Source organism: Sinohyriopsis cumingii, chromosome 17, assembly GCF_028554795.1.
Source record: "Sinohyriopsis cumingii isolate HCF-2022 chromosome 17, ASM2855479v2, whole genome shotgun sequence".
Lineage (NCBI taxonomy): Eukaryota > Metazoa > Mollusca > Bivalvia > Unionida > Unionidae > Sinohyriopsis > Sinohyriopsis cumingii.
Genome location: NC_142977.1, coordinates 60,151,841 through 60,166,881, shown reverse-complemented (window position 1 = coordinate 60,166,881; position 15,041 = coordinate 60,151,841).

The following is a 15,041-nucleotide window of genomic DNA, read 5'->3' as shown; positions in this document are numbered from 1 at the left end:
GCCTTTGGCTTTTAGGTATTTTTGTCTTTCGTGTTCATGTTTAAAACATTCAATAAACGTGTCCTGAAAAAAAGTATATAAATTCTTGTCTTGTCTGTTTTCGTGTCACAAGTGACATTCCTAACACTATGGCTACCTCTACTGTCTCTGCTTCCTCTTCTTCTACTGTCAAAGTCATCAACGAACACTTAGATCGTGCCAGTTGGGAGGCTTTGTTTCCTCGCCATCCCTTTAACATGCTCATTGCTGGACCTAGCGGTTCAGGCAAGACCGAATTCGTCAAACGCTTGATCGAACATAAACATCATTTGATCGATCGACCACCTCAACGGATCATGTGGTGTTACAAAGAGTGGCAATCGGCGTACAGCCTTTTGCGAGAAAGTTAAGGCGATTCCATTGTGTTTGTGGAAGACATTCCTAAAGAAGCCGACGGCATCGTCTCTGACTCCCGTCAAACCCATTTGGTCATTTTCGACGACATGTTAGGAGAAGACGAAGAAGAAATTAAACTGTGGTTCACGCGCAAAGGGCATCACCGTAATGCCAGTGTCGTTTACATTACTCAAAATTTGTTTCAACAAAGTAAAGCCCATCGCACCATCAGTCTCAATGCGCATTACGTGGTCTTGTTTAAAAGCCCTCGAGATAAATCGCAAGTGCAAGTCTTAGCCAAAGAGTTAGTGACGCCGTGGCTGACTCAGGCGTACGACGATGCCACTCAAACTCCACACGCCTATTTGCTTGTCGATTTGAAACCTACGACCCCCGATGATTTGCGATTTCGTACCCACTTGTTTCACGACTGGTGCCAAGACGGAGGGCCTGTCCTGTACACGTCTCCGTCCTCGACTTAACTTCACTCCACAAAAAAATCTATAAAAACCTCAGACCCTTTGCGTCTGTCTCACACAGTTTGAACATGACGTCCCTTCAGTCGCATCTTCCCGTCAAATTGATTCGTGCCTTGTATGGCATCAGTCGAGAAAAAAATCCACAAACACGAGCTCGCGTCTTAGAAGCTAGTCTCAAAGAAGTCTTACGATGGTTCACGGTGACGGCACGTCAAATACTCCAAGGAATCATTCAGATTCCTCATCAAACCAAACGCTTTTTCGATCGAAACAAAGTCGCTTTGGTCCAACTGGCCGATCTCCGCATCGACACTCAAACCAAAAAAACAAATCATTTTGAAACCTGGAGGGAGCGGTACTCTAGGAGAGGTCATCATTCGCTCTCTCTTAAGATGGGATCCTAATGCTCCCAAACTTCTCCCCAAGAAAAAAGTCAAACGAAGCTCCAAGAAGAAGAAAAAGACCAGGTCCCCAAGGAGACCCGTGTCTCCAAGAACTTCTCCAGTGGCGGGACCCTCCTCTTACCAGACACCACCCCGGAAAAAGAAAAGAAGCCCCCAGAAAAAGAAACAGAGAAAAAGTCCCCAGAAAAAGAAAAGCCCACAGAAGAAAACTAGTCGCAAGAGAGACACTTCGGCCAGGACGCAACCTTACACTCGCAAACCACGACCTGCCACGGCGGTGACCGCGTCCCCGGCAGCCTCACGTTCATCCACTTCCCCGTTGATGACACCAAGAACTGAAGAGTACTTGGAGACGTTGATCACACCAAGAACTTCTCCGTTGATGACCCCAAGAACTTCCCCAGTGGCAGGACCCTCCAATTTAGTGGCAGTAGCTGCTGCTCACAATGTACCTCCTCCAAAAATCAAAGTTCAAGAAAGATCGGGCATGTTACAAAGTTTACTGGATTTGTCCAAGCAAGAACTGGCTCGATTTAGTCCGTTGCGTACCCCTGCACGACGTGTCATGCCTGTCCTGAAGTTGATACGACGTAAAGACAGTCAGTGCCGACGCGTTCCAGTATAAAAAAGGCCTGTGACCAAGTCGGGGTATCAGTGTTTTTCGTGCTGAAGACTCAAAGATGTCACCCTCCAGAAAACATCCCTCTCTAAACAGCCCCAAGGAAAGAAAAGGAAAGGACTGCCTCCTCGTTTAGTCAAACATGGGGACATGTTATCTGTCCTATCCAAAGTTTCTCCACCCCTACGAAAAAACTCATTCAATCAGCCTCCAAAGAGGTCATCGATACCGTGAGCGAATGTTGTTTGAACGTTTTGAAAGGCACGATCCCTTTGTCCAAACACCAGAAACAATGCTTAGGCAAACATCGTCACGTTCTTCGCCAAATGGTTCAAAAGAAAATTCTCATTCGTCAAAAGAAGAAGATGTTGGTCCAACGTGGAGGCATTTTACCCCTCTTGTTAGGCCCCTTACTGAAAGGAGTCTTGGGAACCATGTTGGGAGGACTGGTGGGAGCAAGATAAAAAGGCCCTCGGAAGTCCCAAGATCTCAGAATCGACCCCTGACAACCCCATGGAAGGACGAAAACTAGCTTTAGTGCCTTACAAACGATGGATGGAATACCATCGTTGGCAAGAACAACGCACCCCGCATTTACCTCCCAATCCCAATTTGGGCGAGATGTCCCAGTTACAACACGAATTGCAGTCCTTGATGGATCGCCAAGATTTGTCCGAAACAGAAAAATCGCAAAAGTACGGTCAACTCTTGCAACGACTGTAACTCTTTCACCAGAAAGCTTTAGACGAAACAGCTCTACCCACTCTGAAAGATTTTAAGACCTTGATGAAAAGTCCAGCACGATCATCACTACCACCACCACCAATACTACCATCCCCAGGGGTCACCAGAGATGCTACCCCACGAAGACCTGAGGAAGAAGAGATGCAAGAAGTGTTTCAAACACCGTCAGCAGCTCCCATTTCAAGTAAGATTGCAGCATCCTTGTTGACCCCGTCCCCCACACCCCAACGAGAAGAAATGAAAGCTTGGGTTAAAAAGATGATGTCCACTCCTCCTTCGACAGAAGTGAAAAAGAAAGAAGGGAAACCAGAAGTGAAAAAAGAAAAGAAGACCAAAGCCATTCCATTGCCACCTCCACCACTACCTTCGACTTCTACTCCCGTAGCCCATCGGACACGTAAATCCGTTTCTAAACCACCCGTTCGTCCCACCCAAAGTAGCATCACGGAAGAGTGGGTGACTTATTAACACACCAAAAAAATGGAGAAGGTGTTAGCCAGCATTTACTACGATCCCTCCCATCCTGCAGGTTACGCAGGAGTTCAAAAATTGTATCGTGCTGCCAAAGCTCGACTGAAAAGTCTCCGTTTACCTCAAGTGCAACGATGGTTACAAGAACAAACTACCTACACTTTACACAAACCCATTCGACGCAAGTTTTCCAGAAGTCGCGCCCGAGTGGAAGGCATCGATCATCAATGACAAGCCGACTTAGCCGATGTCTCTCATTTGGCCACCTACAATCGTGGCTACAAATATTTGTTTTGTGTCATCGACGTCTTTTCCAAATTTGCCTGGGTCGTGCCCTTGACTTCCAAATCGAGCAGCGAGTTAGTGCGAGCCCTGCAACGAGTGTTGAAACAAAGCGGTCGTCACCCTCTTCGATGGCAAACGGATAAAGGCACCGAATTTCTGAACCAAGCGTTCCAAAAAGAATTAAAGAAACGTGACATTCATTTTTTTACCACCGAGAATCCTGAAACCAAAGCCATCATCGTGGAACGTTTTCAACGCACTTTGAAAGAACGCATGTGGAAATATTTTACGCATCACCACACTCTGAAGTACATCGACATCTTACCGCACCTGGTGCAAGCGTACAACCAATCTTACCATCGAAGCGTTGGACGTGCCCCGCAAGAAGTGACTCCCGAGAACGAAGTGCTGGTGTTTGAGCGCCTGTTTGGTACGTCCCCGACGAGGGCTGTCCCCAAGAAAAGTGGAGAGTTGACCGTAGGAGATTGGGTACCCATTGGCAAAACCAAAAACACTTTCGACAAAGGTTACTTACCTAACTAGACGACCGAATTGTTTCTTGTCACTGGACGAGTGCATGGCCGTCATCCTACCGTCTATAAATTAGAAGACATGAACGGAGAAGTGCTCAAAGGAACATTTTACTTACCCGAGTTACAACGTGTCACCAAAAAAGAAGACGACGTGTACGACATCGAAAGCATTCTCGAACGCAGAACCCGTAAAGTGGGTAAACGACGTGTCAAAGAAGTCAAAGTACGTTGGAAAGGATATCCACCCAGTTTTGATTCTTGGATCGACGCTTCGCAAGTCATCGACTATAAAAAGAAGTGACCATCATGCCCTTTCACACAGACGCAGCGACGTCAACCACTCCTTCACCCAGTTCTTCTCTGCAAGATTTACAGAAACAACCCTTGTGGGTGTGGTGTGGAGAACGTGTGCCTAAAACACAAATCGTCTTTTTCTGCCAAATCTTCGTGGTGTATTGTGTCATCGGGGCAGCCATTCCCAATTTGAGTTTGCAACAAGGAGACAAACAATTGTGGACCATTTTATTGAGCAGTTGCATCGGTTACCTTCTTCCCAATACCTCCCTGAAATTCTCCTCGAACGGGAACAACGGGAACCTTGTGTCCAGTGCCAGTGTCAGTCACCACTCCAACAACAACAACAACATCAACGCTATTTTGAGCAGACACGCCTCTGACGACCAGTAACCCCTCGGACAGCCATAGAACTCTGGAATTATGAGTCACCAAAACCAATTTTACTTAACCTTACCCAGTGACAGTTCCATGGAGGTGTTTCCCAACAATACCTTGTGCTGTTACACGGCCAAATTACCTCAGGCCATCCCATTAGATCACGAAGCCCATTGGGAAGTGGCTTTAGAAGAAATCATTCACCCGACCCAAGTCCTCAATGTCCTTCCCAATCAAAATTTTTTTGAGGTGGAAGTTCATGACGAGCAAATGCAAAAGTACTTGAATACCCATGTCAAATATAGTCACAAAGGCTATGATGACAAAACTCAAACGTGGTCCTACCAATTGTTCGTTCCCCCAGGCTATTATTTTAGTGGTCAATATTTGGTCAGCACCATAGCCTCCAGATTTAATGTCGTGTTTCTTAAAGCTTTGGAAAGTGTCTACAAAAGTGTCACCCTGGAATACCATAAAGTAGCTCGTCGCTTGTTGATGAAATTTCCTGAGGGGAGTAAAATCATGTCTATTATATTTTGTCCTGAATTGTTTGACATGTTGGGTGGGGACACGAACATGAGGATGACCATGCTCAAGAAAAACGAATTGCCAGTTATTTCCGACAACGATTCTCTTACCAAGTTATTTCGTGCCCCGGTAGAATTGAACCAAGGACTGAATTTGATGTTTGTGTACTCCGATGTGGTGCAGTACAACGTGGTGGGACACACCTCTGTGCCGTTACTGCGTGTCATTCCTTTCAAAGTGGATTCTGCCACGAACGCTGACGAGGAAGGTAGAAACACATACCACGTTCACCGCGAATTTGTACATCCTCACTATTTGCCGGTCAGCAAGTCTTATTTGGACACGGTCAACATTGATATAAAAGGAGATCTGGGACAAAATATTCCATTCACCAAAGGAAAAGTCACGGTGAAACTCCATTTTCGAAAACGGTTCTCTCACGACTCGTAAGTCATGTATCCAGTGTACCGAGGGGTTGCTCGACAGCGAGGACACGGTTTAGGAGATATGTTAAAATCGGCTTTTCGTTCGGTGGCTCCGGTATTGAAACCGATGGTGACACGCGGATTGCACGCCTTGAAAGATGCGGCACTGACACACGGTAAAGAATTTCTCCAAAATGTCATCATCGACAAACAAAACCCCAAAAGAAGCTTTCTTGCGAGCAGACAAAAATGTCTTGTTGCAAACGGGTAAAGACCTTTTGGGCCGACGAGACACACCTATAAATGCCCTGCACGCTACCGAGTCAGGCATTCAGCGAGGACAAGGCAGAAAGAGACGACGAAGAAAACACCCTTTCACCAGACTTCACACGACTAAAACTAGAAAGACAAATAAAAGAAGAACTGTTCGAGACTTAGACGTTTTCGATTATTGAGACATAGGAAAAACGATGCACCGAGAATCTTGCGCTTGTTCCAAGTCGGAACTGGAACTGTTTGCCATGCCCCCCACCATAATGACCATGGAAGAATCCCAGTGTGTGGAATTTCATCCCGTCTCCTTTTTGACGGATTCCGCTCCCATCGAGTTTGAAATCAAAGGACAGCCCGAAGAGTACATCGATCTGAATAGCAGTTACTTGTACTTGAAAGTCCAAGTGATCAAAGCGGACAGCACTCCTTCAGTACTCAATGACAAAGTAGCTCCCGTCAACAATTTCATGCATTCTTTGTTCAGCTCATTGGATCTGTACTTGAATGACAAACTAGTCAGCAGCAGCATGGATACCTACCCTTATCGCGCCTACCTGGAAAATCTCTTGACGTACGGAAAAGAGGCCAAGAATACTCATTTGGATGCTTGCGTGGTATGGAAACCTGACACAGCGGGTACAACCACGTTTACCGACCTAGCTATTGCACCAGAAGATGACAATCCTCACAATGCGGGATATATAGCTCGACGACTGAAAATCAAGCAAAGTCGTAGTTTAGAACTGATGGATCGTTTGCATTTGGACATGTGGTTGCAAGAAAAGTATTTCCTGAACGGAGAGGATGTCCGCCTGAGACTGAATCGTAGTAGTGCTGCATTCCATTTGATGGCTGATGCCTCTTACAAAACTATCATTCAAGAAGCCCGACTTTACGTGCGTCGTGTGGAAGTGTTACCTAAAGTGGGAAACGACATCAGTCAGACGTTGAGCAGAACGACCGCCAAGTATCCAATACGACGCGTAGAAGTGAAAACGTTCACCATTTCTACTGGACTGCGATCTATCATCGAAGATCGTCTGTTCCAAGGACAGCTACCCAAACGTTTAATCCTTGGCATCGTAAGCAATGCAGCCTTCAACGGAGCCTACAATCAAAATCCCTTTGAGTTTAAGCATAACAATGTGTCCAAGATTGAAGTCAGTCGTGATGGCAAGACCTTGTGTACCCGACCTTTCGAACCTGACTTCAGTGATGCGAAGAAGAATTACTTGAGGTCGTACTTGTCCCTGTACGAAGCCACCGGACAGTTAGGAACCAACACCAGTCACGGTATTACGTACGAAGATTCTGCAGGAGGCTATGCTTTGTGGGCTTTCGATTTCACTCCAGACCAAGGCAGCGACGAGGGACATTTCCACCCTATAAAATCTGGTCAGATTCGAGTGGAAATTCAGTTTGCAAAACGAGACCCTGATGAAACTTTGAACGTCATCCTATATTCAGAATTCGATAATACGATATAAATCAACAGTTTGAGAGAAGTCATTCTAGACTATTAGAAGCCATGGAAGACTGTTATCCCTCTTTACCTAGTGGAGAAACTTTGGACATGGAATGTGAGGAGACTGTGGAAGAAGAAGTTGTCATGATGAAGTCCCGATGGCCAGAACAAGAAGCCCATTTAGTCTCCTGTTTTGCCAAACACTTCGTCGAAAAAATGACGGAATTGATCAAGAAAGATTGCTATGGATGTCAAAACGATCATCCCAGTCAAATTCAACACGATAAATGCCTGATGCTGAGTCAAGAAGAAAAATTGGAGGAGTATCTGGACGAAGCTTGGAGTCTCATCTCGGACGAAGTCGTGTTGCATCAGTGTTGTAAAGACTTGCGTGAACATTCTTGTCCACCATTAACCACTCAAGAGATCCATCGTATCGAACTCTCCTGAATCAGAGTGAGGAGACGAAACGAAGAAACGGTTATTTGTCAGACATTTTCAAGCAAAAAGTCAGGATCGAATTGATGACTTATTATTACCTGTGAAGAAGAAAAAACCCACATAAAATTGGATACCTGGGAACTTTATTACCTTTTGAACCACAGCTCATACACGGCTTCTTGGAATCCTGTCGTCTGCGCTAAAGATGAACTGCCTCATCGCAAACCTCAAGACCATCTAGCTTACGTGATCAACACGGACGACAGTCATCTCCCAGGAACCCACTGGGTAGCCGTTTACTTTCCTCAAGAAGGATGTGTGGAATATTTCGATTCGTACGGATTGCCCCCTTTGGAAGACGATATCATCGACTTTATGAGAAGAAATGCTCAAACCACCCGATTCAATAATGTGAAATTACAAGGCACAGATTCCTTGGTGTGTGGACAGTACTGTGTGTATTTTCTGCATCATCGCAGCCTGGGTTATTCCTTAGAACATTTAGTGACTCATTTTGATCCTCGTTCTTCTTCTAGAAACGATGTGAAAGTAGATCGATGGTTTTGTGACCATTATTCTCATCTTTTGTCTCAAGCTAGGAAACGTAGTGTCCATCAATGGCCTAATGACTTCCAACAGTGGAAATCACAATTTCATTCACAACGTTGTCAGCCCTGTTTAAAGAAGAGTGTTGTTTGAAAAAATGTTTGAGATTTGAAAAAAATGTTTGATGTTATATTGTTGGATTATTGTTAAAAATGTTAGAGTTGTTGGTTAGTGTTAAGTGATTTTGAATAAAAAAATGTTGTGTTTTGAAAAAAAAATGCCTTTGTGGTTTATTTGGCTATAGGAATCTTGATTCATGCTCTTTGACTTCTTACTATCCCTCTCATGATACTCATTGAACGCTGCGGCTCGAAAACCGTGGAGGGATGTTTTCCTTCACGTCAGCGCTTTGACTTTAATGCCGGGGGTAGCCTCCAGTCTAACCATCCATTGTCGACTCATCCTCCTACGAAGATGTGCTCCAAACTAGCTAAGCTAAATGAAGCCTACGTGAATTTGCATAGGGTCAGACACAGTCTAATACCGAAGCCTGAAGAGATAGAGAATGTGAGAATGTTAAAAGTCACTGAAGACCTGATAGAAGAGCTCTTCAGAGAAGAAGTGAACAGGGAGAAAGAAGAATGGACAGAGAAGTACAGACTTCAGAGACAGCAGCAACAGCAACAACAACAGCAGCAGCAGCAGCATCCTGAACCTGACAGAGGCTTTGTCGATTGTCGTATCGACACCAAAGAGTTCTTCTTCTCTTTGCGAAGAAGCAGACCTATCGTCAGAAAGTCTATCATCAGAGGACGTCGCATTCTTAGAAGCTAAAATATCGCCCTAGCTTCAACTTCACACAAGCAAAAAAAACAGCCCTTTTCAGGGCTACCCAATACTCTAGAAAAGAAATAACTATCGATTTGCCAATGTGTGTATGTAGAGTAGTGTGAATATAAACGCTAACTCTTTTCTGGTGTTATTGTATGTGTTTGTGTGTATAGTAGATAATGATCATATTTTTTGCTGTTTGACGTGAGTGGAGAGTAGATTTGGGGTTTGATTTGATTGCTTTGCGTATGTGAATATTATATTGAAGTGATTAATGAAAATTTTTAAATTAGTAATGGGTAGTAAAAAAGTGAGTGAGTATTTCTTTTAGGTCCGCACGTTGTTTGGTCATGATCTAGGTAATATAACTTTTGTCTTAGGGGATGTTTTCCATCACGTCCGCGCTTTTAGTATAAATTGAAACTCGCTTGGCAGTCTAGCTACCTTTGTTGATTGATCAAGAGAATGAACACGAGACTAGCAAAACTGCTTGAACTTCATGTACACCTGGAATATGCCAGGCGTATACTAAATGAACTGGCCGCGGAGGCCATAGTAGAAGAGGGAAGAATGAAAGAGGAGGAGAGAAGAAACAAAGAAGAGGAAGAAAAGGAGAGAGGAAATTTCAGAATCACAGAGACAGAAGATTGGGATTCTGAAGCCACTTATCCCACCTCTGCTCTTCCCCCAAAAAGAGTGAAAGGAGACTGGGGAAGAAGATGTGTGTGTGTGGTGCCAGGCCTGGAAGGTGCCATCATTAACCAGGTGTCATGGAGTTCAAAAAAAACAACAAACAGCCCTTTTCAGGTCTACCCAATACTCTAGAAACGAAATAGTAATCAATTTGCCAATGTGTGTATGTAGAGTAGTGTGAATATAAACACTGACTCTTTTTTCTTGTGTGTGTGTGTGTGTGTGTGTGTGTGTGTGTGTGTGTGTGTTTGTAAGCGCTCAAGTACGTTTGTGTGGATAGTAGATTATTGGGTTTGACTTTAATGCTTTGCGTGTGTGGATAGTAGATTTGGGGTGTTTATTGCTGTTTCATGTATGTGGATAGTATATTATATGAAATGAGAAAGGTAGGGGGATGTTTTTATTCACGTCCGCGCGTTTTAAGTGATAATCTAGGTAATATAACTTTTGGGCTTTAGGGGAATGGTTTCCATCACGTCCGCGCTTTTCGTATAAGAACCCACAGTATTCGTCGTTCAAACCATTCTACAGAGAATAAAAAAGAAGATGGCTTCAAACCAACTTGATAAAATGAAAACATTGCAAGACGTCCTGGACAATTTGGGTATGATGGAGCAAATGTTAGTGAGGCTAAACGAGGATCACTATTCTTATAGTCCCCATCGAGTGAAGATGGAGATCAAGAATTTAAGAAAAGTAAAGGACATGATCAGTGCTCTGATGAAAGAAATAAAGGAGGAGAAGGAGGATGAAGAGGAAAGGATAAGGATGAGAGAATGGAATGAAAAAATTGAAAAAGAAGAAGAAAATGAGAAGAGGAAGAAAGAAGAGGAGGAGAAGCAGAAAGAAGAGAAAAAGAAGAAAAAGGAGGAAGAAAAGAAAGAAAAGAAGAGAAAAGGTGTAGGACAGAAAATAAGAAGCTGGTGGAGAAATAGAAGAAATTAGAAGAAGTTAGAAAACCAAAGGCCCTTTTCAGGGCCACTCACACCTCTCGAAAAGAGATAGACTTTCAATTGCCTACCCCTTTTTTATTTTTTTAATTTTTTTAAAAAAATAAAGACCCCTCCCTGTTTCAATTTTCGCCTGTTCCCTTTTCATAGACCCATCAGGTCGAGACCATATTAAAATAGGGTCCCGACCCTGTTCCATTTTCAATTCCCCTTGAGGCTAGAGTGACCCAAGACTTTCTTCCCATGTTAAATTCCCCTTGAGGCTAGAATGACCCATGATTTTTCCCCATGTTAAATTTCCATTGAGGCTAGAGTGACCCAGGGGGGTTCTGTAATGCTAATTCCCCTTGAGGCTAGGGTGACTCCCTTCACTACTGGCGTTAAACCCCACACCAACAACATCAAAAATAGAATCGTTTGAATACAACTTATTTTTATTTTCCGTGTACTTTAAAAGACATTGTTATCACAATTAAATGCGAGTATTTTATTTCTTAAGTTTAGCACAGGTAGGCCAATGACTAATTTATAAGGTGACTTCCAAGCGAGTGACGCCTATCCTAGGTAGGTGAGGAAAAGAGACAGTCTTGAAAGTTGTATTCGCTGCTACAGGTGTGTGTGTCTCTCTCTCTCTCTCTCTCTCTCTCTCTCTCTGTCTCACACACACACACACACACAAACACACACACACAAGTGCGCTCGCGCGTAAGTACGTAATGACGTCGATTTTTTTAGCATAGTAAAAATAGTTTTAAAAAAATCACCTATTTCGACTGCAAGAACAGACATAAAGACCTAATAATGTTTCCTTACTTTAAACATTGTCAGCATGTTTTCTGTTTTCTAATTGCACGGTGTTTGATCTTTGGATGAAACTAGTCAATGTTGTGTTTTTAATTCGTTTCTGATTTTACGTCTTTTTAGTATTGGTTCACTTCAGTAACTACACACAAGATGTAAGATTACTCATTAACGAAGATATATGTGAAGTAAATACCTATAAGCTTTCAAAAGTGATTAAAATTAAAGGACACGTTTGCTATTAAACGGTCAATGAAAATTAATTTAGCCGCATGATGCAAAAATGGGCCGTAAACAGTTTGTCTTCTTCCTATGTCTGATTCCTAAATGACGCGCATGTAATGTAGGACCAGCGAATATATTTTTTAAATGAAAGTGCCAGTATTCATGAACTGATTGACGTTTTGAATCTATTTCAGTAACTTTTGTACTAAAGAAATTAACGAATACATCAATAACATGTTGCCTATTTTGTCAAATGTTCTGTTTCATGATAGTCTGTAGTAGGCTGAGAGACCACGACTTTTTACAATGTGATTTAGCCTTATTAACATTTCTTCTTGAGGTGTTTGGTTGGCAAAATTATTTTCAATTTTAGGTAATTTGTTTACATTTTAAACTAGTATTAACAACATTAATGGGGCTTGACATAGGAAAATGGTTCTGATTGAGGCCATTGGGTATTAACATTATGACCGGGTCTTGGAATGCGTCGGTATGGGGGGGGGGAGGTCAGTGATAATTTAGTATTAGTCAATAGGTTTAGCGTGATGAGACTGTATGGAGTCAAGAAAAATGCAATGTTAAAATTGTCCATAGGTTTAACATGATGGGTCTATATGGGTTTGTATTTCACATCAAAAACTTGAGTTGCACGAAAGATAAGATCTCGCGTTTCAATTGCCTTCGGTGCCGAGTCATCTGCTGTGTAGATAGCGCCACAGAAAATCCGGTCATTATTATTCGGGTTATATCTAGTCTTATGGCTAACTGATTTAGGCGAACCGGACACACCTTTTACTAAATTGAATTTTGCTTGAAATATGGTAATTTAATATGAAATTTCTTAATCTACATTGCAGTTAATATTTGCTCACGCCAATAATATTTTGTCAGAGCATTTTCTATAAATATCTTTATATCTGGGGAAGCAACACAATTGTTTGTTTCACGTGCGACAATGGGTATCAATCTCGGTAAGCCTTTTATAATATGAACGTTTCATAAGCAATGTCAATTCTTTTACAATATGACAATTTAATATAAGCACCGTCAAGATGAGAGTGTGTTATAAAAACTGACAAAGAGCATTTGAGAATACATGCATTAGAATCATTATTATTTTATTACAAAATCCAGCTATACCTTTTCCACAAATATTCTTCAAGAAAAATAAGGTTATCAAAGTATTTATTCACTTTTAATGAAATATCAATTATAATCGAAATCTCGAGATAAATGAAGACTTGGTCTCAATTTAGATGAGAGTTTTGAATAGAAAAGAAATATTTATTAGTACAAACGTTCATCATAGATACTCATCGTAAATCATTTTAAATGAGACTTCTTCACAGAATTCATCCAACTAATGTTCTTTGATAATATAAAAATATAGACAAGATATCTTATGCACGTTTTGCAGAGAAATAGCTGAATCCCTTTTCATTTATTGTATGACTGTGCTATAAGCAAACGTTTTTGGATACAATTGCTCGGGTTTCACGTGCAATAATTGCTATGTTTTAATTAATTAGTTTTGGTACAATTGCTCGGGTGGCTCAAAGATAAGTGCATGCACCTTTTATATTTTACCTTTACAGTAATAGATATAATATTAGGAATAAATAAACCAATATTTTTTGACAGAATTTTAAATTTGAATTTACTCGCAGGAATGAACGACATATTTAAATCTCACACAGTAGAGGTCCTAACCTGGAAACGCTTTAAAAAAATATCATAATGGCACAAAGCAGAGAAGTGAAGAACATTAACAAATTCCAAAATTGTGATTTATAAAATGTTATAGTATATCCGAAAGCATATGAGTCTGTAATATGCTATACATCATCGTGTTATATAATAGTTATGTATGAATCATGTGCTAGTTCCTTTCATATGCAAAATATAATACATGCATTATTATATAAGTTATATGATTTAATGTTTTATGTCACTATTCCCTTGTCTAGAAGAAGTGAGTACATATCTGGGTAGTTATAGGGAAGACACGCATGAATATATAGTATATATAACTTAAAAATATTCTCTCTCTCTCTCTCTCTCTCTCTCTCTCTCTCCTGTACATTTGATTTTTCGTTTTTCTAGCATCATTCTTTCTTAAACAACTAAAACATAATAAAAATCATAGTATACATTTAGTGTGTTGTTTAAACGAGCGATTGTATCAAAATCTTTACAGGGTAGTCTGTCTAACGGTTCACAAATCAAAATCAAGCAAAAGCTATTGATATATGGATTATTATTATTATTATTATTATTATTATTATTATTATTATTTATTATTATTATTATTATTATTATATAAGTTCATATACTTTCAGGAGTAATTTACATATTTTGTCAAAGAACTTTGACATAAATTCCGATGGAGATCGCATTAGCTTTTAAGTAGGTCTTTATTTGTAAATTATAAAATTTAAACTCACATTTAAATGCGAGTTAAATATTTAAAGTCGAAATACTATATATTTTATATCGAGAAAGTATGATAGTGGAAACAAAACTTAAACAAAGAAGGTAGATTATATTTTCTTTATTTGAAGGACTGAATTTTCTGGTAGCACTACATATCGGATTCAGTAGAATCAACTGAGCCAATCCCCCTATTTTGGGGTAAGAGGCAATTTTTGAACAATTTCGCCTGTAATTTGTTTGAATTTATTTGACGCATTGATGAAGAATTTTATGATATGGATCTCAAGTGTGAGGTTTGGAATATGCTGCATAAATAGACGCTGTTCATAAAAAAATTTCCCAAAAGATGTCGTAATGTATACGGCACGCTGTATATACCTCATTCAATTCAAGTTACTTAAAGTCCTATAATGCAATTGCATATGTATGTACGGTGCGACTTATAGGCAGGTTTCTCACGCACAGACTGCATATAAACTATCACCAAATGACACAGGATTCATTGTTGCCGCTATCTTATCGGATCCCCCGTGCCCACGAATTCATAAACAGCCCGCTTTTGTAATCTGAGAAACGAACGACATTCCTTTCAAATGATTTAAAATGAATCGTGCAGGTGAAAAATGAATACCAATCATACCAAAGAAATGGGGAAAAAAGCCACCTACCTGTTATCTTCACAAGCTTATTAAACCGAACAATAAACGAGCCGTAATGGTTTTTTACCAACGGATCATCTCGGGTCGGTTAATGTGATGTGCCTTTGGTCAACAGCACTTTACTTCAGTTTTCTCGGTTCCAAGTAGTCTGTTTGTGTTGCTGTGCCTTAAACAGCACAGCTTAAGCTA